The following is a 26,327-nucleotide window of genomic DNA, read 5'->3' on the forward strand; positions in this document are numbered from 1 at the left end:
CTCTTATATGACATGGAAACTGGATGAAAGAAGTTTCTTTTCAAAAAGAAACAAATAAATTAATAAAACTGTTATCCAATCTTTGCCATGTTAATGGAGAAATAAACATTAATTTTCTTTTTATAAATGGGAGAGTATCATAAATATCTCAAGATATTGGGACTGCAAAAACAATCCAGTATTGTAATACAAGGTGAAGTAAGTATTTGTATTCTTGGAAATCTAAAAAAAAAAAAAAAGCCTTTCTAGCCTAGTGTCAACAGATTGGTTATAAAGGTCTAATTTAATATGCATTTTACACATTATCTGCTCCCATGTCTCTTTGTGGAGTTATATAAATGCATATGCTATATTCATTCTAATTTCCTACTCCCTCCCTCCATATTGTTCATGTTTTCTCAACTTTCATGTTTAATACACACACAGCTACATTTAAAAAGTACTTTTATTGTCTTATTAAAAATGAGCAACCACAATAACCCAGACAGGAAATACTTATTCTCCCATATGTAAACTTCTTATAACTATTATTCATGTAGTTTACATTATTCTATTCTTTCTTCTGGATTAGAATTCCTTAGGGAAAAGGAACCAAGTATTTTACGTCTTTGATTCTCCAGTGTTTAGTATGATGTTTGACATATAGTAACCAAAAGAAAGGCTTGTTTTCTTTTAAATTATGTTCACAGAGGAGTATTTGTCCTCTCTCTCTGTCCTGCCCTCCAGTCTCTTATTAAAGTAGAATGAAATATGAAAAATAGTTTATATAATTCTGTCTTCAAATCAGAACCAACAAGCTGACATTTGCTGTCTCAAGTAATAAAAAAATAAATGTGACAATCTAATAAATATTGTTCAAAGTATACACATAGATGAATATTAAAAGTAGAACATGAATTTCAATGAAAAGTTCTAGGTATAATATGTGGTATAATGTAATGCCAAAATAAGTACTTGGTAGTTATAATTATAGTAAAGAAAAAGAAGACAAGTCAAAATATCTTTTTTCAATTCCCTTCACCTGGTAGTTTAGTGTAAATACTGGTTTATAAACTGTATTGAAAACAAAGACACACATTTTTTCAATCAAGGGTTAATAAAGTCTTCATAAAACTTTTAAGATAATAGCATATTTGATGGTTAAGAAACTTGGAATAAAGTGTAAGGCAAGGATAGTGAGCATAGATATTAAATTCTGTAGATATTTTTGTGGAATAACATTAGCATTTAAACTCATATTGTAACCATAATTATTTTAGGGATCCAATTGGTAACGCAATTGTTTTTTGTCCTGTATCTAGAGGTTAATCTAGATGACTTACTTATGTGTCTCTTAGGTAAATATAAAGGTGTTAAATAGCTTTTGAAATGTTAGCCACCAAGTAGTATTAAACTAGTATATTTAAATATGATATTTAATACATTAATCTTAAAAAGACAGTGAAAATAAAGTTTAATAATGTATAATCTGTTCTACTAATTATACTGAGAATTTAGTAGTGCAGGCTTAGATGTGTGTGTGATATTGATCTGTCACCTCAGGAAAAGCTAATGACATCACGCATACTTCCCTGGGAAATAAGCAGAGGGCACACAAGAATGGATATAACATTGGTTCAAAGCTGATTTTATTACAATCTGTGCATTTAGAAGTTATTAAAATGATGTAGAAAGGCAACTGGAAATCATTTGACTCTTCCTCTCTAATTAAACCTGCCTGATATGGATTAGTGATCCATGAAATAGGGACAAGCTTAGTCTTGATATTATGAATCTTGACCATTTAATTGGTCCCCAGCATCTTGTTAATGATGCTGTTTTCTAAAAGATCACATCTTTCTACCATGCGACAGTTTTATTTTTTTTTAAACTTATTTATTTATTTTAGTTTGGCTCATTTTGTGTGTATTACTTTTAAAATCAGGACTGATTCTCTTATAGCTAAAAATCTTCAAGATATACCCATTTTTGTTTTTCTGTCCACAAAACCCCCGATGGAGAACTGGTCATATTGCACAATAACAGAATGGCCTTATAAAACTGTCAGTGTTCCCCGACTGAGCCATATAATGAAGAAAGCACATGGTAGTGAATGGTAAAAACTTTGGAATCAGGCTGAAGACAGCTTGAATCTAGGCTACCAGTTATTAAGTGGTTGATTTTGGACAGTTTGCTGACTTATCTTGCTCAGTCTCAGTTTTCTTATTTATCAAATGTGGATAAAATAACTACCTCATATGGTTGTTGTGTAGATTAGATAAGGCAGGTAAAATATTTGGCCCAGTACTTTATAGCTGGTAGGTTATTATTTTAATTCATAATGTGTTTTATTGTTAATAATAGGGATAATAACAATAAACCATTTGAGGACCCCCACTGTAATCTATGACTGTAGTTTGTTTGCTCTAATTTCAACTGTACTTATTCAGCCAGTGATAAATTCCAAAGCCTCAATTTTTCATTCTGAGAAGATGTGTCTAACAAGAAGGAGAGGAGAAACACTATCTCCCACTAGTATTTATGGAATTTATTTTTTTAATTTTACGAATATTTATATAGTGGTTAATATGTACTAGGTATTAAGCACTTAAAATATTACCTAATTTAATTCTCAAAAAGACCCTATGAGGGGGGCTCTCTTTTTCTCCCCATGTTACAGATGAGACATCTGCGGCACAATGACATTACATAACTTGCCTGAGGTCAGTTTGTAGCAGAAAGTGGTAGAGCAGGGATTTCACACCAGGTGGTGCTTGGGTTTAAAAACTATGCTATCTGCTTCTCTCTTACATGGCTCTACAGCACTAGGTTTAATGAGGCTGTTTCAGGCATCACTTCCCTCCGGAGATGCTCGTGGTGTTGCCAGCTCCTGAACTGCTGTCACCCTGGCTTTTGCTCCCTTTTACTGCCACTTTTGCTGACTAGCCAATGGTCCTCTTCCCTGCTGCTTCCAGCTTCCAGCTGCTCTGAAGAAAGACACAGTTCTTTTCACCTTGAAACAAAATAAATTTTCATTTTATGAGTGTTAGCAAAGATAAACACTCTTCTGTATAAATCCTAACATATTTTTGCCTTCATTTCCATTGGTCAGGTTCCTAAATTTTGGATTAATGGATTCAAGAATATGCACATTTTGAATATTATTAATGGATGTTGACAGATTATTTTCCATAAAGGCAATGCCAAATCCACCTATCACCAATAATGTGTGGCAGTGCCTATTTTACCATGTAATTACTGAAAAATTGGATGCTATCGATGTTTTTAAATGTTTTGTCAGTTGAATAGGTTGAAAATTTGTATCTTATTATTAGAGTTTGCAGTAAGGTTGAGTGTCTTATGTTTACTGGTCATTTTCTCTTTTCTAAATCAATACATATGGTTAACTATTATGAACTACATTACTGCATGCTTGTCATGTGCCTGACTCTGTGCTAAGAATTTTTTATGAGTTCTCTTACTTAGTCCTCAAAAAATTCCTGTATGGTATGTAGGATTTTTATTCCCATTTTAACGATGATTTGTAGAAATTTTACGTAGTAGCATCCTCCAAGCCAGACAACCAGTAAGTGTTGAAGCCAGACACAGACTCATATTTATATCCCAGCTACATAAATGACTACACTTTCTAAGCTCTAACCATGTACTTTGTATCTATCATCCATTTTCTTGTGGGATCATGTGTCCTTTACTTATCATTAAGGAATGTGTGTGTTTATTCAACAAGGGAGAGTTGGGGAAGGAAACTTTAGTTAGAAAGAGTTTCTCCAGCAGTCATTAAGTTCAACAACTGGGGTCAGCAATGATCACATACATTGAGAATAAAAACTCCTCTCCCTACACGGATCAACAGGAAACCAGAGCATGGGAACTGTGACCACACTTTTTTTAGACCTTCTTCCCCATTCTTCAGGAATACAGGAGAAACCCACCCATCCCTATACCCCAATATTCATAATCCAGTCATTACTATCCCCTTGGATTCTCTGGGATTAACCCCATTATGTGCTTTACTGTTGTTTGTATCTGCTACAACAAGAATCTGTAGGCCCATCTTTCCAGAGCTCATGAAATCCTTCCACTGTGCACTAGGGAATTCATGGCTCATTATAAGTAAAGTATGCTATATTCTGAAACAATTTCTGAAAATTCTCATCACTGATTGGAGCTAGAGGAAAACTAACTCTGCAGTAGAGACAAGCGTTCTCTGAAACCTGTTAGGTGGTGGCTTTTTTACAAGCCATTTACTTGTGTGCTGAAAGGAGGTAGATGTCTCTGATCCCCATTTTGACTTTCAGAGTATTCTTCACACTCTCCATCTTTATGTTTGGTGTCATCATATTATATCACACACTATTCCTCATATTAGCTGTTATCCCAGGTTCATTCCCTTTCTCTTCTCTATAATATTATCTTTTTATTCACAGCCACTTTTTCTAAGACTACTCCATCTGAATCTTTGGTAATTTTAACACGTATGCAAATGATTCTTCAACACCTTAGCATTTTAGTCCTTGAAGATCCTTCTCCCATTAACAATCTTGGGACTTCCCTAGTGGCGCAGTGGTTAAGAATCCACCTGCCAATGCAGGGGACATGGGTTTGATCCCTGGTCCAGGAAAATCCCACATATTGAGGAGCAACTAAGCCCGTGCTCCACAACCACTGAGCCTGCACTCTAGAGCCCACGAGCCACAACTACTGAAGCCACTGCCATGAGAAGCCTGCACACTGCAACCAAGAGTAGCCCCCACTCGCCACAACTAGAGAAAGGCCGCGCACAGCAATGAAGACCCAATGCAGCCAAAAATAAATAAATAAATATATTAAAAAATAATAAAATAAACATAAAAAAAAAACCCAGTCTTACCTTCCACCTTACCTCAGGTGGAACTGCATCACTTCCGTAATCTTAATTTAATATTCCCTTCCTGAGGACCGCTTCTTTCATACGAGCTTGCCTGATCCACTCTGCTAAATCTCCAATCCACTGGGCATACAACATTTTCATTGTTCCTCATTCACTTAATATCTTGACTCTCTTCCTAACCCAGATTAAATTCTGTGGTTAATCATTAAAATCAACTGCTTGCAGAGTCTCTCAATTTTCTTGCACCCTTCTCTTACTGAGACATTGAATTTAGTAGAGTGTCACTCCCATATATAACGAACTACCAGACTCTGTACCCACATACTTTCCCTCTCTTTCTCTTACCATAGGTTAGAATTTCTCAACCTTGGCACTATTGACATTTTGGACTGGATAATACTTTGTTGTGGGAGCTGTCCTGTGCATTGTCAGATGTTTAGCAGCATCCATGGCCTCTACCCATTAACTGCTAGTGAAAATCCCCCTCCCCTTCTCTTACCCCTGCCAGAGAACATTGCCAAATGTTCTCTGGCAGAGGTAAGCAGATAAACGGATTGTCTCTCTTTCTGAAAACCACTGTCATAGATTAATTTGTTTAGCCCCATCTAAAGCCAATTCCTCCTTTGTTCTCTCATCCCTGTTTATTTAGTTAAGGACATGGCTCCAAAAGTTTAATTAACCCTTCTCTTTTGTATGTCATCTATTTTTCACTCTCATTTTTATAAACGTGCAAACATGTACTTATTTCTCCCATTTGAAGAAAACGAAAAAAAAGATTCTTACAATTCCAATTTCTTCTCCATTTCTCTATTTTTTTCTACTTTGGAGATGTCAGAGAAAAAGGAGAAACTCATAGACAAACTCATACTAAAGTATGTGTAAAAATGTCCACCTTTTCAGGAGAATTGGATCACAGGGAAAAAAAAAAGCAACATTTATTGTTCAAAATTTATATCATAAATAATTCTTTTTGGATAATATTTGGGTCAGTTTTGTTTTAAAAATAGATTTTCCTGTTTTTAATGGAGGAAAATAACCAAATTGTTTCTATTTCTCATGGCTTATCCCTGAAAGAATTTCAAATATCCTTCTTGGTCATGGCTATCTAGGAATGCAAAGCTTTCAGGAATGTGAAACTTTTCCATAATATGTGTCTGAGACTAAGGAGAAGTCATATATATATATATATATATATATATATATATATATATTTTTTTTTTTTTTTTTTTTCTTGAAGATAAGACTTCCAAAGAGCTGTCTATATTCACTGTGTCTAATTCCTCTCCTTTCTTAGCCTCATTGCAATCCGGCTTTCGTCACTACCAATCCACTTAAACAGCTTTTGTTATGCACTGACAACATCCAATGGCTAAATTCATCTGTCAGTCCTCTTCTTACTACATCTATGAGCAGCAGCTCTGGGCACAGTAGATCCTCTGTGATACATTTTCTTTATATGGTTTCCATTATATCAAATTCACTGGAGTTGTTTTTCCTACATTATTGGTTTTTCTCTGTCAGACTCCTTTGCAGGCTATTCCTCATTTTCCTGAGATTTAGATACTAAAATACACCAAGACTTACTTACCACTTTTTTTCTTTTTTCTGTCTACACTTATTATCTCGGTGTTCTCAAATTTGAATTTTAATTTCAGCTGTTGGTCTGTGACTCCCAAATGTATTTCTCTAACACAGATCTCTCTCAAAAACTCCTGATGTCTGTATTCAGTTCTTTTCTTGATATCTCTACTTGAATATCTAATACATTACTTGAAGTTATCGCATCTAAAGCCAAATCCTTGATTTTTTACCACTCTACCTATAGTCTTCCTCATCTCAGTTACTGGCATCTCAAGTCTTCCAATTGTTCAGTAGAAAACCTGGAGTTATCCTTAACAATGCTTCTTCTAATATATCGAGTACTACTAAGTCTTTCAAGAAACTAGCACATCTTTCAACCTCCACTAGTACTATCACCTGGTTTGAGCCAGCATAATCACTCTCTTGGATTGTATCAGTAGCCATCTATTAAATTGTGAGAGATGGTATTATTTTTATTCCTAATTATGTACATATTTATTGCCCTTTTTATTTCAGAGTACTATTCAAACCTGCCCATTTCCATGTAACTTGCAGTCAGGGCCAACTTCAGGCGTTTGTGATCTTCATTTGGTTTAATGCTCTGCTATCGCCATCTTAAAATGCATGCTAATTTTTGAACAAGAGATCTCACATTTTAATTTTGCACTGGGGTCTTCAAATTATGTAGCCAATATTTCGTAAGTGCCACTTCTTATTAAAAAAGCATTGGCTAATGAAATGCCTGGGAATACCATGTGGTCTTCCTTGGGGAAGCTTAAAGTGCTGCCATGTCTTTTTTTCCTTCTGCAAGGAGAATGGCATGCCCCAGGTATGTGATGCTCCTTTATCCTAGATCCTAAAATGAACAAGACTCAGGGAAACGAGCCATAGCTGATCCTAGCCAACATGTAACATGTGAGCAATAAATATTTCTTGGGTAAGCACTGAGATTTGGGTTTTTTTGCTTAGAGTAAGCTAGTGAAAACTGACTAAAATACAAATTTCTTTGTTTCATCCCCTTGCCTCTACAGTTTTTTCTCAACTCAGTAGTCAAACTGATCCTTCTAATAGTGAGGTTAAATCATATCATTGTTCTGCTCAAGATGATGCAATGACTGCACAAGTTACTCAAATGAAAAGCCACAGTCCTTGCAATGGCAAGCATGATTTTCTTCTACCACCACTCTTACTTCTTTAGCCTCATCTCTTGCTATGGTCCCACATTTTTATGATATGTATGATCAGGCCACCCAAGATGGCTGCTCTCTTGCTCTCTGTACATCCCATCTTTGACCAGTCCTGCCTCACCTACACCCTACTCACCTGACTGACCTTCCCTCTTCATCATAGAGCCTAATCAGTAAATGCCATCATCATACAGCCTAATTAGTAAATGCCTATGTACTTCCCCGGGCCCCAGCAAGTGACTGTTCTAATCTTTAGGTCATAACTCTCTCCACTATGATAGCTTATCAAAGGGGCAGTGAGGAGCCTGTTCCTCTGCTGGTTTCCCTGGCAACTGCTTAACCAAACTGAAGTCAATTCCCACCTTTCTCTTCCCCTCGTAGTGAAGACTGATGCCAAGACTGATGCCATGTCCTGCCCAACGTCCGCTGCACATGGTGGGATGTTGCTCCAGGATCTTGCTTCAGATGTGTAAGATCCCCTATCCATTAAATCATTAATGTCTCTGTTGTTGACTCTGGGCTCTTTCTTTAATCTTGAGGCTGGGCAAATACAGGGTTTGCAGGCCTGCAAAGTTCAATCTAAGCCATAATTTCCTCCTTGCCGTTTCTTGAATATGCCAGGCACACTTCAGATTTTAGCCCCTTTTTACAGCAGTCACATTTTTAGAATGCCCTTCCTCCAGCTATTTGCCATGCTAACGCCCTCTCTCCTTCAAGTCTTTGCTCAAATCTTACTTTGCCAGTGATGCAAACCTCGACCATTCTAAATTAGGCACTGCATCCTCCCATTCAGCATATGTGATCCTTGCTTTTTTTCTTCTACTTTTTTTCTGATAGCATTTATTTTCTATTAACACATTTTATTATTTATTATATTTTTTCATACAACATAGTTGATGTTCCATAATCATTTACTGAATAACTAGAGATTGAAAGAGGCTTATGTATGGATACATTATTTAAAATAATCTCTGCTCATATACCTTTAAGTCTTTTGCTTCTCTCTTTTCTCACCATACTCCTTTGGCAAAATCCTAACTCTGTTAAATTTGGACTCTGACTGCTCAGTGACTGTACGTAGTAGCTAAATGCTGCTGAAGTAAAACAAACAGGTATATTGAGTTGTTTACGTGAAGTTCAGGACCACCAAACTTGATGGGGCCCCTAATTCAGCATTTTCCTGTTCCACTCACTCTCCCTTTCCCACATGAAAATCTTATGCCCTTTGCTTTTTTTTTTTTTTTAAACATCCAACTCCTCATCTTTTATTCTCTTACTGAAATTCTTACTTTCAAATTCCACTAAAAAAAAACAAAATCAAAAACAGAGGATCTCAGAAGAGAACTTCCATAAGCTCCACAATTATAAACCCCAACGTTCCTGCACTTTTGCCCACATACTATTCCATTTCTTCAGTTATGTTAGATAAACTCTCCACTCTCATATTGAAGGCCAGTTCTTCCAATCATGTAGTGGATATTATCTTTCTTTGCTTATTCAAGAACATCATCTTGGCAACATTTCCTTATCTCCAGTAGATAAGTTTTTCAGTCTCTAGAGGATAATTTTCATCAGCATACACAAAAATCACAATTCTCCCATTTTACAAAAGAAAAATTAACCTATAACTGAAACTGAGTGGGACCCTGTGGGGCTCCCAGGCACTGAAACTGAGTGGGACTTGGGCACGGAAGCCTCCTTTTGTCCATCATTTCTCACAGGCAAGACTCCAGCCTCCATGACCTCTCTTGAGTTCCAAAGGGCAGATTATGGAACAGTTGCTAATCAAGGGAGGAACAGCCAAGAACCACCTGAGACTAAGGAGGGGGCAAGCTCAATCCTAATCTTGTCAGAGACCCCACCTTTGAACCACTGTTATAAAACTCCCATCAATTTCTCTGGGGTTGGGACACATAATTTTTCGAGGCAGAAGTCTGGTGTGTCTCCCTTTGCCTGGCAAAGTAATAAAGCTATCCTTTTCTACTTCACCCAGAGCTCTGTCTGGGATTTGATTCAGCACAGGTGTACAGAGAGGCCAAGCTTTTGGTAACATAACCTCAACCAGTTACTGTATCAGTTTTCTCCTTTTCTTTATAATGAGGCTCCTTAGGAAGGCTGTCTATCCTTGCTGTCCCCAACTCCTCTCCAGCTGGGGTTTGCTTTACTGCTCTGCTATTATGCTCTTCACAAATCACCAGTGACGTCCATATTGCTCTATACAATGGTTGACTTTCAAACTGTAATGAACTTAACTTCCCATCAATATTTGACACAGCTAAAATTCCTCCCAGAAACACTTTCTGCAGGTGGCTTCTAGCACACCACGTTCTGCTGTTTTTCTCCTGCCTCTTTAACCACTCCATTTCAAGCTCCTTTCCTGTTTTCTATTCTTCAAACTAACCTCTTGACTTTTCTGTTTGTACATGGTCTTTGGTAATTGCAAAGAGTCTTATGGATTAAATGTCATCTCTATTCTAATGCCACTCTGACTTGTATTTCAAAATCTTCATTTTTGAAATCCAGACTCACAAATCCAACTCCCTTCTCTCCGTCTCCTACTGAATTTTCAATAGGCATTTTTATTTCAACAAGTCCTAAACTAAACTTCTGATCTTCCCCTTTCCCCTTCCAAACATATCATGTAGCTTTTCCCTTTGCAGTTAGCGGCAATTCCATTCTTCAAATCGCACAGGGCAACCACAGAGTTATATTTGATGTCTTCCATTTTCTTACTTCCATAACCAATTCTTTATCAAATCATTTTAGTTATTTCTTCAAAATGTATCAAGAAACCTGTCTACTTTTTATTTTCCACGCAGCAAACATGATGGGCTATATTGCTATTATATCAATATGGTATTATTTACATGACCTTCTAATTGATCCCCCTGCTAATTCATTTACCGCCTTAGAATCTAGTCTTATCAAAGTTGACTCAGTGATTCATTTAAAATGTATTGTAGCTCAAATCATTTTATGCCCCTGCTTCAAAGCTCTCCAATCATTTACAGCTGAAGTAAAGACAAAACCCTTAGATAGTATTTAAAAGGCTCTACAGTTGCTAGCTCTCTCTTATCTCCTGCTTTTTGCCCCTTTCTCACTTGGTCTCAACATCATTGGCTATCTTGCTTTTCTTGAAACACACCAGATTTGCACTTGCCTGAGGGATTTTACACAAGGTCAACTCTCTGCCTGAGATATATTCTTTTCATACATCCTCACAGTTCTGCCTCACTTTCTCTAGATTTTGTTTTTTTGTTTTTTTGGTTTTTTTTTCTTTTTGCGGTACGCGGGCCTCTCACTGTCGTGGCCTCTCCCGTTGCGGAGCACAGGCTCCAGACGCGCAGGCTCAGCATCCATGGCTCACGGGCCTAGCCGCTCCGCGGCATGTGGGATCCTCCCGGACCGGGGCACGAATCCGTGTCCCCTGCATCAGCAGGCGGACTCTCAACCACTGCGCCACCAGGGAAGCCCTGTCTAGTTTTTAACTTAAGGAACAGGTTTATTGTGAACCTGTGACTAATGCTCTATTTAAAATCACACTATTTTCTTGTATCTCCTACCCACTTCCATGGTTTATTTTTCTTCCTAGCAGTTATCACTTTCTGACCTATTGTATTACTATATATAGTATTAACTTAAATGGAAGGCAAGTTTCAGGAAATCAGCGCATTTTGTCTATTATATTTAATGTTGTATCGCTAGTAGCAATAAGCTGTAATGGTATCTAAAAAATACTGAGATATATAAATACAAATATAAAATATACATGTATAATCAATGAATGAGTGGTTGAAAAATAATATAGACTATAACTAAAGAATTCCAACATAAAAAAAATGGAATACACACACACACACACACACACACACACACACACACACACACACACACAATGTTTTTTTTTTTTTTTTTTTAACTGGGAAAGTGACATCAGCAACACGGAGGACCAGGAAGATCCAGGACCTTGTTCCTTCAGGGAAACATTAACAAATAATTAGAGACTGACTAAACAAGTTTACAGGAGCTCTGGGAATCAGCCAAACAGCTCCAGCAACTTAAGTGGATGCTTAATCAAGAAAAAAAAAACATATTCAAAAGGAAATTGGGGGTGGGGGGTACTCATTCTTGCCCCACTTCCTCCCTGTTACATATGGTCTTGGTGTGGTCTGTAGGAAGTGGCAGTTCTGTCCTCAGTTACTTTCTGTGAACCAGAGAGAGCAGAACAGACTTAATTTGCAACATGATAACTTACCTGGTGGCTATCTAAGGGACTGGTCTCTGTGGGGGTCTAAGTGGGAGTTTGTTCCTCCAAAAGCAGTGCAGCTCAGATCACAGGCTAAGAAAAGGCTCATGAGGCTATACAAAGCCTACAGACTAACAGGTGGCTGGAGCAATAAATTACTGATCGAGGGATACAATATAACAGCTAAGACCACTAGAAGAAGCAGGGGATGGAAATTAACACACGGAAAACCAGCAGTCTATACAGAATAGGACATACACAGGCCTAGGGAAGACACATGCCCAGAAAGGTCATAAGAGGACCGTAAGTCCTTTTTTTTTTTTTTTTTTTAAATATATTTATTTATTTATTTTTTGCTGCATTGGATCTTTGCTGCTAAGCATGGGCTTTCTCTAGTTTCGGTGAGCAGGGGCTACTCTTCATTGCAGTGCGCGGACTTCTCATTGCAGTGGCTTCTCTTGTTGCGGAGCACAGGCTCTAGGCATGTGGGCTTCAGTGGTTGCAGCACGCGGGCTCTCTAGAGCGCAGGCTCAGTAGTTGTGCTCCCGGGCTTAGTTGCTCTACAGTATGTGGGATCTTCCTGGAACAGGGCTTGAACCTGTGTCCCCTGCATTGGCGCGGATTCTTAACCACTGCACCACCAGGAAGTCCAAGGACCATTAAGTCTTAATGCCAAGCTGATTCTGATGCTCAAACATGTCCTGCTATTTAGTGAAAATCTTCTCTGTCATAGAGCCAGTCTTCCAAGACTGGGAGAGGTAGCTGTTTTTCAAATTCTCAATTTTCAACAAAAGATTACAAGGCACACAAAGAAACAGAAAAATATGGCTATTCAAAGGAACAAATACATTTCCAGAGACCATTTTTGAAAAACGCAGAAATTGAACCTACTAGACAAAGACTTTAAAACATCTGTCTTGAATATGCTGAAAGAGCTAAAGGAAAATATGGGCAAAGAACTAAAAATAGAGGGAAACTACCTCAATATAATAAAAGCTATACATGTAAAATCCACATCTAACATTATACACAATGGTAAAAGACTGCTCTTTTTTCCTCTAAGATTAGCAACAAGACAAGGATGTTGATTTTCAACACTTCTATTCACCATAGTACTGGAAGTCTTAGCCAGAAAAATTAGGACAGGAAAAGAGCAAAAGACATCCAAATTAGAAAGGAGGAAGCAAAATTATATGTATTCAAGGCATAATTTATATCAAGAAAACCCTAAAGATTCTGTACACAGATACAAAAAAATGTTTAAAACTAAGAAAAGAATTCAGCAAGTTTTCAGGTTACAAAAGCAATGCTCAACAAACAATCTGAAAAACAATGTACTGACAACAAACTGTCTGAAAAAATTTGATAATTTTATTCACAAATAATAAATTACTTAGGAATAAACATAACCAAGGAGTCCAAAGACTTGTACAGTGTAACTTACAAAACATTGCTGAAAGAAAGTAGATAACAATAAATGGAAAGACATTCCGTGTTCATGGTTCAGAAGGTATAATATTGTTAAGATGTCAATACTACCCAAAACTATTTACAAAGTCAATGTAATTCTTATCAAAATCCCAATGATTTTTTTTTCAAAAATAGAACAATGCATCCTAAAATTAATATGGAATCTCAAGGGACCCTGAACAGCTAAAATAATCTTGAAAAAGAAGAACAAAGTTGGAGGTCTCACATATTCTGATTTCAAAATACAACAAAGCCACAGTAATTAAGAGTACAGTGCTGGTATAAAAATAGAAATATAGAACAATGGATAAGATAGAGACACCAGAAATAAATCATCACATATATGTTACAATTATTTATGAAAAGGGTACCAAGACTATTGGAGAATGATAAGACTTTTTAGTAAATAGTCTGAATATACTTGGGAAAATTGTATATCCACATGCAAAAGAATAAATTTGGCTCTTTGTTAGACTCTATACAAACATTTAAAAATAGATCAAAGAGCTAAATGAAAGAGATAAAATTATAAAACTCTTAGAATAAAACATAACAGGAAAGCTTTATGACATTGTGTTTGGCGATGATATCTTGGATATGACACCAAAAACACAAACAGCTAAGGAAAAATAGACAATTTGTCCTACATCAAAATTAAAAACTTTGTGCATAAAAGACACTGTAAACAAGGTGAAAAGGCAACCTATGGAATGGGAGAAAATATTTGCAAATCCTATATTAAATAAGGAGTTAATATCCATAATATATAAAGAACGTCTGCAATTCCACAACAACAACAATAACAACAACAAAAAACAGCCTATTTAGAAAATGCGCAAAGAATGTTAATAAATATTTCTCCAAAGAAGATATAAAAATGGCAGAGAAGTACATGAAAAGAGGTCAATATCACTAATCATTTGAGAAAATTAATCAAAACCACAATGAGATACCACTCCATACACGTTCAGATAGTTATTATCAAAACCAAAACAAAATAATAATATTAAAAAAAAACCACACACACAGAAAATGACAAGTGTTGGTGAGGATGTAGAGAAATTAGAATCCTCGTGCATTTTAAGTGGGAATTTGAATTGGTGCAGCCACTAGGGAAAACTCTATGGCCATTTCTCAGAAAAATTTAAAACAGAATTATTATATGATTCAGCAATTTACTTCTCTGTATATACCCACAGGAATTAAAAGAAGGAACTTGAAGAGATATTTGTAAAACCATGCTCACAGAAGCACTATTTACAATATCCAAAAGGTGGAAGCAACTCAAATGTCCATCAATGAATGAGTGGATAAACAAAAAAGCAGTGTGTGCGTATATATATATATATATATATATATATATATATATATATATATATACGCACACACACACACATACAATGCAATATTATTTATCCCTAAAATGGAAAGACATTTTGACAAACACTACAACAGTGATTAGCCTTGAAAACATTATGCTAAGTGAAATAAACCAGTCACAAAAGGACAAACGTATGTTTCCATTTTTATGAGATATCCATAGTAGTTGAAATCCATTATTTTTTCAGAAACCTGTAAATTAGAGGAGTTCATTAACTTTCTAAAGTTCATTAACTTTCTAAAGTGTACACAGCTGATATAGCAGAATCAATCTTCCATTTCAGATTAGACTTTATTTTCTGGGGAGTGCTACCTGACTTCTTAAACCTAGATCGAGGACATCTCCCATATTACCCCATGTTTAACATTGTTATTTACCTTCTCACTCTGTATTTAATCACTTATTTAATAAACTGTAAATTTTTCAAGGGCGAGGGTAGTGTCTTTTCTTATTTCACAATTAAATTCCCAGATTTTATTAAAATTCTGTTTCTATCCCATAAGTCCTCCTCCCATTTCTTTGATTCTATCTCTATTATTAAAAACAACTTCTTTTATTTTGCTCTCACTATTATACCAGCACCAGGCTGGGCTCTCATACATATTAACTCTTTTACACTTCACCATATGTCCTGTGAAATAGTATCATTCTTACCTTATAATGAATCTATAGGCCCATCCTTTATTTAGAGTCATGGCCTATTACAGTCCCTAATATCTGACTAAAATGTTCTCGTACATGCTCAAATAATCCCTAGGTATCTGACTGTCTTCTTTCTGTTAGAGTTCAGTAGTTTTTCTCCAAATAGACCATAAGGACAGGTATCAGGCAATATTTCAAGGGAGAGCAGCATCCAAGGTGCTTTCAAGGCCTTACTTCTCTGGACAAAAATGAAGGTAGTACCTATGGCTCCTCCTCTAGAGGAAGCTATATTCACACTTTTCTTTTGGAAGCAGATTTACTTCTTCTTTTCACCTTGTTCTTTTCCTCAGTTACTCTTTTCTGAAAAAGAAAATCTACAGGATGATAATATATAAAACATATTCAGTAAATGAAAATAATATTTCATTCTTTTGAATTGTGATTCATAGGATGTGTAATGGAGGACAAATATGGGTTAAATTTTTTAAATGAATGAAAATATTAAAAGATTAATATTCATTGATAATCATAGAATTATAGAAAGAAGTATCAGCAGAAATTTGAAATTGCTTCCCCAAATTTGAAACCCATAGACTTTCCTTTATTTTGTACTTCTTGCACACTGCAGAGTTTGTGACTTATTTTAAAATGCTACATAAAAATTTGAGCTTTAAATTCAAGCTTTAACCTACATCTCTAAGTATTTGGAAAATTTATAGAATATTAATATAATATTAGAAAAAATAGATAATTGTATATTCACAATATCCTGCCTTGTTTCTTTCTTTCTCTACAGGAAAGAGTGAACCAAAGTATTAAATACATATATTTGGATAAAGTACACACACGTATCTCACTTTATGTGAATAGTATTAGCTAGGTATGCATATGAGCATTTTGTTCTGATAGGGAAAAAAAAGACAAAAGCAATTCCATATAACAAAATTCTTTTTCTAAATTCTTCAGTATAATCTCAGAAATTCTTGCTCAGTCAGCTGTTAACTGGTATTTGGATGCTTACACTTAGAATTCTATGGACTTCAGCATCTTATTTGATTTTGCAATCACTGCTGCTGACCCAGAAATGTTTGCTTATGTGACTTCTTGTGAAGTGTTCAAATTGCACTGAGTAGGCCAGGGAAATACATTACTTTGGAGTACAGTGTTCTATAATTGAATACAGGACTTTAGTAAATCATAGTTTGAATGAAAGGAAAGGTGAATTGGACCTTACAAGATTGGTTTAGTTTATTATAGTATCATAGGATCTTAGAATTGAGGGGACCCAAGGGATCATTCAACTTAACCTCATTATTTTACAAGTGTGGATTCTGAAAAGCACTAAGGGGAAGTGACTTTACTAAGACTCACAACTAATTGCAGTCTGGTCTAAGAATCTTTGTAATATGATGCCTATTCTAGGAATATGTCCTTATCAAGAAGTAGTGTTGATTAATTAACAACCTGGACGATGCATGAAGCTGAGTTAGGTTCACATTCTAGCTCTGACACTTACTTGACTTCTGGAAATCAGAAATCAAACTTCTAAGCCTCAGTTTATTCATCTGTAAAATGTGTGCTAAAACTGTACTGGCCTATTGTGAGATACAGATGAGATAATGCATATAAATACTCAACAGTAACAGACACATGCTAAACACTCAGGAAAAGTTTGTTTTCTTAGTCAACCTTATGGGTTCTGTTTGTTCAATAAACATTTTATCTTTACTTACTCTAGTTGTTAGTGTCTATACCAGAAATATTAAGGGCAGGCAAAGGTGTGTTTATTTAAGAAGATAAAAATGCATAGCTATTTATTGGTTAAGTTATAAAGCATAAGAATCATTATTATATGTTTATATACACCTGTTCATGGGTTAAAAGAGCAGTATGCATTTCCTTTGGGAAACACCTAATTCCTTTCATACTATTGTTACTTGCTATGAAATTTTTAAAAATCCTCCATTACAGGAATGTGTAAGAAGTAGTGAATGCTGAATTATAAATATTAAAGACATAGGTGTAGCTTTTGAAAACTGAGAGTAATCTAGTTTAAAATGGGAGATTAAATAGTGGAACAACTAATAAATTTCAGGCATGCCTCTTTGCACTCTTAGGTTATTAGAAGGAAGGAAATCTGTAATGAATTCTACAATTTCTGATCCTGATAGTGATATTGAACTGACAATTACAAAAGGCAGCTTGAGGGGATGGAGTGATGCGTTGGCATTGAAACTAGGGCATCTGTTCTGCTTCTAGTACCCGTACTGTTTAAGCAAATATCAAGGGTCTAACAGCTTGATAAGTATTCATGGCCCAGAACCCTCCAATTATACCATGTGTCATGACATTGTTGCAAATGCTATCCTCAACCATTTGAGAGGAAAAAAATGTTTAAAAAAATATACTATTGTGGGAGTGCATTAACCTGCTCTCAGCTGCTCGGCAAGAGACAATATAAGTGTGCTTCAGTTAAGGATGACACAAACCTTTGCCTTTGAGCTAAAAGGGCTATTAAGTTAAACACAGCTCTTATAAAAAGGTATTTATTGTTGGTTTGAAGACTATTACTATGTCATTACATTCAGTAATACATTTTGTTATTTTAATAATAACTTGGGAGTGCAGAATTATTTCCTGCAGGTTCTGAACTTTAGAAAAGCAACATTTCAAACTTTTGAGTTCCCTCAGTGTATTCTGATTCCTCTAGGTTTATGCTTCATCATAGTATAATATCTCCATTTGGTGGATCTGGAAATGAGAAAGGACTTGCTCAAAGGTCATAACCAGAAGGAAGGAGGTGTTTTTGCTCTCCTGTGAATGCCAGCTTGCTTAAAGTGTGCTTTGCTCTCCACTTATAGGCTTATAATTATGTTTAATAATAACTTTTTAAAACATAAACTCTTGAAAATCAAAGAAACATTTCAAAAAACAGCTGTGCCCTAATAGTAGACTGATTAATATTTGATTCTCTTTAACATAACTAACTGAGACAACTTGGCTCCATTTCAGCTGAAAATGCATTTCTTCTAACACTAAGTTGGCATTTATCTAATGACTATAATGAAGGCAAATGTTACATGTTAATATTTCTGTAAAACGGAAGAAGCTTAAGAAAATCAAAGGCACTTTTATTTACTTTGAAGAAACAAAATTGTTTTGAAGGCTTCCATGGAGGTTTAAGATGATCCAAACCTACTGTCTCTGTTTTACCATTGTAGTGGCTTGTGTTGGAATAAATCTCCATTTGATAGAACAAAAGCAGAGCAGAGTTGCCGTATTATAAGAGGCCATTGTCTCATCTGGTCTGAATTCCTGCCTGTAGCCAATTAATATTCTTTTACATCATGCCTGTATTACAATCCCATGACTTTTGCTGGACTTTAAGTCCCTATGATATAATTTTCCTGCACAGGTGGTGGTAGGAATTGGGCATTCACCAATGGAAAAACTGGTTTGTGCCACCAAAAATAAAAATTTTTGTTTAATAATCCTGGGATGTAGAAAAGGTGGATAGCTCTTGGTTGGGAACAAAATCAGATTTCCTTCATGTACAAGTACTTTCTGCAGTGTTTTATATTATTCATATAAATTAGAGTTTTGAGGTTGTGTAAAACAACAGTCAAGGCCTTGGTTGTTTCTTTTTAAAGATCATATTCAATATCATGATGATTGTCAGGATAGTTATAGCTAGACCTAACTTTTATGAACATTGGATCTTCACATTGACATTGATGATGTAGTGAGGGGTGTTGTCACTTTAATTTCTAGGACATTACTCATCACTGATACGGTATTTAAGTAAGAAAAAAATTCATCTAAGATAAAAATTTTAAAAACCTAGTTCAAGTTCTATAACTTTGCATAAAAATTATTAGTGAGTCAAATTCAGCTTCACATATTGAAGATTTTTCTAAAATATTTTTTACTTAAAATCACCTGTAACTAATACTTCCCTAAATAATTTTTGGAGATCTTATGCAAGGACCACACAGTTCATAAGAGAAATCACAATTATGAATTTGGAGATTCTGTGTGTCTATAATTCTCTAGGCTTTTAATTTTCTTATCTGTAAATAAGTGAACTGCACTAGATGTTTTTAGGTGACCTTATACACAAAGACCCTAGACTATAACTCCTCCTTATTATCATGAGCATGAAATCTGTGATTGCTATACTTTTGATTTCTTTCATCCCATTATACGTATTTTTCCTGTATCAGAAGCTTAAAAAAATTACATTTTTTCAGCCCATCATATTTTAGTTTTTATACTAATTAATTAATTATTTAATTTCAGAGACAATCCTTTATAGTTGAGAGTTAGTTTGTCAACAATTTATGGTGTAGTGGTGTCAAAGTGCAAAGCATTTACTCTCATCCTATTTAGCCAAATAAATCATAAAGACTTGGTGTTAATATTTTACCTTTTCATGTATAGCTCTCTAAACCTCATTTTTTTCATATGAAAATGGGGTAAGTATGTATAACCCATAGTGCAGTTGTGAAATGAGAAAATGCATTTCAGGGGTTTTATATAATGCTTAAAACATATTTGTTTTAAAATATTATGAACATTAATATGTGAGCAGCATTTTCACTACTAAGTACGTCATTTTAATTTATTTTCCAAAATGTAAATTTCCCAGTAGGAAGAAAAGAAAAATACTGATATAGTAATTATGTTATTTACTGAGCTCAGAAGCTGTTTTTTATGCACCCAAGTCCATATTCTTTGAGTCTCTGTTACTTAGGCTGGATATAGTTTTATGGATAATTTAATGTTTAATATCTTAATTTACTTGAACTGGTATTTTAGTAAATGCACTCATTTGTGAGTGAATTCACTTTTCAGTTCTCTTCATATTGAAGAAGAGAAGTTTTTCTTCATATTGAAAAGCTTTCAATATGAGGGTTTGTGTATGTTTGATATTGTTATTTGCCAGTAAAATGTAAATATTCTGGATTCTCAAAGATAAATTTTATTCAACATTTACATGCCTCTCCTAAAGGAGCTGATGGACTTGGAAAAGTAATATCTGTTTATTCTTTCATCATCCATCCATCTATCCACACATCCATTTATTTTTCTCTGCCATATTCCTTAGTGAGTAAAGCTATTTCTTTTTCATTTTTGAATTTCCTATAGCTTATTTTCACTGTTGCTAGATTCTTCATAAGCTTTGTTCAAATTTGATCTCTAGGAAGTCTCTCTCGTCTACTATAGCTGACATGATTTTATTTTTCTTTGAAAAAACAAAGCCTATAATGTATAGATTTGCCTGGTAATTAGTCATACATTGCCTTTTAATATCTTTTGAACTGATATTAATCTGTTGTGTGCTTATTTGTTTTCAAACATGTATGTTCAATTTCTACATTTTAAAATTCTTAAAATTACAAGCTTTAAATTATGCTTCTTTATATTATTTTACTTGTAGAAACACAATAAGTATTTCTTGATTAGTTTATTCTGTAAGCAAAGGCTACATATGTAGACATGCCATTAGTGTCACAACTGAAAGCACTAATGCTATTAAATACAAACTGGGACTTAATAGCTCCCAGGAGTATTGATTCTTCGCTTTTCAATTTGGCCAGAAAATGCCAGATTCTACTTTCTTGCTCATAGAGGAGGAACAAAAATAAATGGCTGGCCTAAGCATGACTTAACAAAACATGATTTGTTACTAGAAAACTTAGTTTACCTCTAGAAAAAAAAAATTCATGAGCTAGTTTAAATCTCAGTTTAAATACTAATAACTACTCTAAAAAATGTTTTAAACAAAAAACACTTTTCTTAGCCTAAATTTGACTTTGCAGGCTGTGTCTCATTTCTCTGTACCTCTCTTCATATTTTTCTGCAGCTGCTGAAATCTATAGGGAATATCTCTCCATGGAGACAGAGCCAGACAGCCCAAGACTCTTCTCTGTTCTTGAGTTCCTGTTTTCAAGTAATGATTCGGATAAACTAGAGACCAGTTTTCTTTCATGCAACTCTGGCAGCTGAATTAATTCTCCAAAGACTCCACTTTGGAGGCAAGCAGATGGTACACATGCACGTGTTTTAGTTTTGATTGTACCAGTTCTGAATAATTTAAAGTTCCAAATCTCTATAAAACTACTGTATTCCCATTTCCCAATACAATTTTTTTTCTTTTGCCTCAGAAATTCCTTCCTTATATTTTGACATTTGGCTGAAACTTCATTCATTTTGTACTGGCTTCATTGTCACACACCTCCTGCTGTTCTTTGTTACAATTTTAGATAAGTATGGCTTTATAAAACTAAGATGCTTTTAGAAACTATTTTGCTGGTGATTTTCCCCTTACCATTTGCAAAGCATTTTGTATACATAAAGAGCACATTAGCCAAATGATGTTGTTATCACAGTTCCTGTTGGTCTGCACTTGGCTCTCGCTTTAGAATTACCCCAAATAGGTTTGCAGAGTTTTATAGTTGCATTATGAGGCACTCAATAATATATATGAACTTAGGCATTTTATTTTCCCCCTGACATTTCGTTTGAGAAACAGATTGTCCTTTCTCTGTTGAAGATTCACTGCTGTTCCAGTAGAACATAAGAAGGGAATGTTCAGAACAATCTCTAAGTAGTTTCCCCCATATTAAATTGAGAAGACTTACCAAATGTAGTTCAAAATTTTCTGTGCGGTCTAGTGATTTGTGAAGTTAATGGGAGCTGTATTTGTACACTCACACACATATATGCACACACATTGAAGCTACCCCACTCAATCAGAAAGCTCTGCTACTGTAGGCACTAAAGCTATGATTCAATTCTGGTTGAGTTTCACTAAGTTTTACTGCCAGTGCCCTCTTCTCTTACTATGGCTAAGACACAAGAATAACTATGAGATAGAACGTGTTGTATTAGCACAAGTCAAGAAACTTAACCATATAGTCAATTTAGAATGAGATGGTAATCTCAACTGTGAAGATAACTACAATATATAATTAACCTTTACCAAATGATGTTTTCATATTGTTTTGTGGTTCATTCAACCCTTATAAAAATTACATCATTTTTGAGTACCATATTATGAATTCAGAACTTAAGCCTCAGAGAGACTTAGTGGCTTGAGTATAAACAATAATACATTGAAGCAAGGATACAAACTTCAGGTACTATAATACCAAATTCCATTTTTTTCCCCACATAAGGTAGAACAAGATAAAGAGCATAGCATTTATAGAACACCCAAACACATTTTGTCTAGAATAACTTTGCATCATTACTAAAATATAATTACGTAGAAAATAGGATAAAAAACACAATTTTTTTTGTTGTTATCTGTATACAAAGTTCAGAAAACAAACTCAGAACAACTGAAGAGATCCTCAGAAATTTCATCTATTTGATAGAACACTTCCCTTAGGGACCATAACAATTGCTATGCAGAATCAACAAATAAGTAACTTTCAGTAGTGTTTTGTCTCTCTTGATTTCAACCATTCAAGTGATGTGACTTCTACCATTTCCCTTGAGGGATAATTCCATAATCCAGCAGTTTAACTGTCAGGAAGTTTTTCATGTATTCCATCCAAAACGTCTTTTCTTTAACTTCATTCCATTCTCATAGCTATACCATATCTGAGCATATCACTAAATGATTTCTCATTCGCAGTGAGGGTTACACTTCGAAGGTGGCCTGATATTTTCTTCTTATTTCTCACTTTCCAAGAGTTACATATTTACCTCCAACAAAATTCCTTCTTCTGTCAGTCCCTTTACTGGCTTCATCAATTTTAAATTCTTCCCTAACAGCCATTTGTTTGCTAAACGTTTTGAAGTCAGGTATAGGAAGATTATGTCTCTTCACTAAAAAGCTATATTCTAAACATACGATTCAAAACATTGCCAACATTTATGCTTTGCAATTCAAACAAACACAAAAAAACAAACAAAAGAAGCCAGAATGCACGTCCCAAATAATTAAAATAAATGACAGAATAAGATTTTCACCTGACCCCTTGAGAATATCATAGACTAATGATTAGTTTTAGTGTTTGCCTTCCCTTCCTTAAACTCTAGTTCCAAGTTTTATTTTTCTCATTTTTTTACTATTTAAGATTTCTAAAGTGTGTTTCCATGGTCTTCGTTCACTGTGTCTCTAAGATTTCTATTTTTTAAATAACACTTTGATTATCTTAAACTGGCAGTGCTTATATTGTGATTAATCATGATTTACATATATTTGTTTTACAATATAGCTTAAGGAGTGCCATGTTTTGTATATGGTTACATATTACAAAACTCAATAGAGCCTATCTTGGCAGAAAATTGTTTTCACTTTTAAGTTGGTCTAAAATATATTTTGTTCAGAAAGCAATTATTAGATATCTATGATGTTCAGGCAAAGTGTTATGTTCTAGTTATTTACACTTCTTGTCTATATCTAGTGTGCGGGAAATTTGTAATTAAATTTTAGTTATGTATTTAAAATTAGATAATAGCAATCCATACAGGGTACACTGAGGCATAGCAGAAAGAGATCTCAAGCCTATGAATGAGGGTCAAGGTGGGGATGGGAAAGGCTTTTCAGGTAATGCTTCATCTGAATGTTCAATAAGAATAGCTTTTTACCAAATACCTGGGAGAAGTTACCAGGTGATGGAGCACTGTGAGGTCACAAACAGAATAATCTGATATGTTTAAAGAAGTATTAAAAGCTTTGAATTCCTAGAGCATAGGAGACATTGAAATTTAGAGAAAAAAGACATTTGAGATAAAGCCAAAGAATTGGGAAGGGAAAATATATATATTATTTTAAAAATTTGGATTTTAACTCAGAGTTGCATTAAATTATGGCCCTCATATCAAATCTAACCTCACCTCTTTTTGTAAAGAAAAGTTTACGGAGACACAGCCATACTAATTGTTTACATATTGTCTATGACTGCTTTTATGCTACAACGGCAGAGTTGAGTAGTTCTAGCAGAGACCATGTATCTTGCAAAGCTGAAAATATTTACTATTGAAGTCTTTACAGGAAAAGTTTTCTGACCTCTTTTATGGGCAACGTTAAGCCACTGAAAGATCTGAGTGAAGAGGTAGCATGATTGGTTTTTCCTTTGGTAAGTTAGGTTTGGTAACAGTTGGACAATAGATGGGAGATGTCACAAAAATTACAGTCTGGCCTATGATGAGTGCTTTCTCTCTGTTGTGTCTAGTTTGTTTCCTGTCTTTTTCCTTTCTATTTTCACCATAAACTCTATTTACACTGATGCTAACTGATACTTTGGCCTCTTGCTCATTATATTAATTACTAAATATTTTACTTTAAAGATTTAGCAGGAAAACAGTAGTTTCATAAAAGCTGTTTCAAAAGTAATTCAAAATACATGGTTTATAAAACCTGAATGTCTATTTTTGGTTATAAACATTTCCTATTTTTATACAAAAGCAGAAGCAACAATAAACATTTAGTGTGCATACACTGTATATAAAGGATTTTTCTAGGTTCAAACTTAGTATAATGGGAGTTCTTCATGATGAAGGGCAAGGTAATTGATCAAAATATTGTTCAACTAAACGTTACTCTAGCTCCAGGTTTCTCAATGCAGCACTATTGACATTTGGTTTTGTTAAATTTATTTTTGGCTGCATTGGGTCTTCGTTGCTGTGCACGGGCTTTTTATAGTTGTGGCAAGTGGGGGTTACTCTTCATTGTGGTACGCGGGCTTCTCATTGAAGTGGCTTCTCATTGAAGTGGCTTCTCTTGTTGCAGAGCACGGGCTCTAGGCACAAGGGCTTCAGTAGTTGTGGCATGCGGGCTCAGCAGCTGTGGCTCGTAGGCTTCAGAGCGCAGGCTCAGTAGTTGTGGCACACGGGCTTAGTTGCTCCGCAGCATGTGGGATCTTCCCGGACCGGGGCTTGAACCCATGTCTCTTGCATTGGCAGGCGGATTCTTAACCACTGCACCACCAGGGAAGCCCACTATTGACATTTTGAGGCAGAAAATCCTTTGTTGTAGAGAGCTGTTTTGTACATCATAAGATATTTAGCAGCATACCTGACCTCTCCCCACTAGATGCCAACAGCACCTCCTACCTCAATTGTGACAATCAAAAATGTCTCCACATATCACCAGATGCCTAATGCCTCCTGAGGGAACAAAATCTGTGCTGGTCGAAAACCACTGAATTTTGTTCCTTTCTCTTCTATGTTCTCACAGAATATATCTTTGCTAAAAATAACAAAAGACACACACACACACACACAAAAAAAAAAACACTGCATTTTTTTCAAGACAGGGAGCTCTTTAATCAGAAAGTTGAGATCACAGGCTAATGGTATGGTGAGGATGGATTCAGTCTGTGCTGTGTCCCAGTCTTTTCTGAAAATTGACTTCATGTTGTGACATTTTCAATTTTTGCAAAATTCTTTGTCACAAAAACGAGGTATCAGATTTCAATTGTCTCATTTTTACATTCCTCTACTGTAGTTTGTTGACCTTTTCAGTATTCTAAGCAAGATTTGTCAAGAGTTGACCATTCCCTGCTCTTCCTGTTAAGAAGTACAGTAAGCTCTTGTGGACTCTAAGCCAACTGAGATGAAGAATTTAGAAATGTTGAAATGGTTCAGCATGCCATATATTTCACAGGATTTGTAAAGCATTTTAAATCTGTTTTAACTATTTAAAAAAAATAAAATCCAATCCAAAGGTTAAAGAAAATTATAGTATGTCTTGATTAATGCTCTTCCTAATGTTAGTCTAACTTGTTACATAGCTTTTGCCTTGTGGTCATCTTAGGGAATTAAGATTGATATAACCCCACCTCAGAATAATAATTTTTGAAACTGCTAGGCAACTCTTTGTAGTCTTCCTGAGCCCTGGGAATACTTACATCTCTGAGTTTACTCAGCTTTACAGAATTTCCAGACAAAAAAAGGTAAAACTAATTCAAATAAGAGACATTAAATTTTCTG

Source organism: Pseudorca crassidens, chromosome 2 (assembly GCF_039906515.1).
Source record: "Pseudorca crassidens isolate mPseCra1 chromosome 2, mPseCra1.hap1, whole genome shotgun sequence".
NCBI lineage: Eukaryota > Metazoa > Chordata > Mammalia > Artiodactyla > Delphinidae > Pseudorca > Pseudorca crassidens.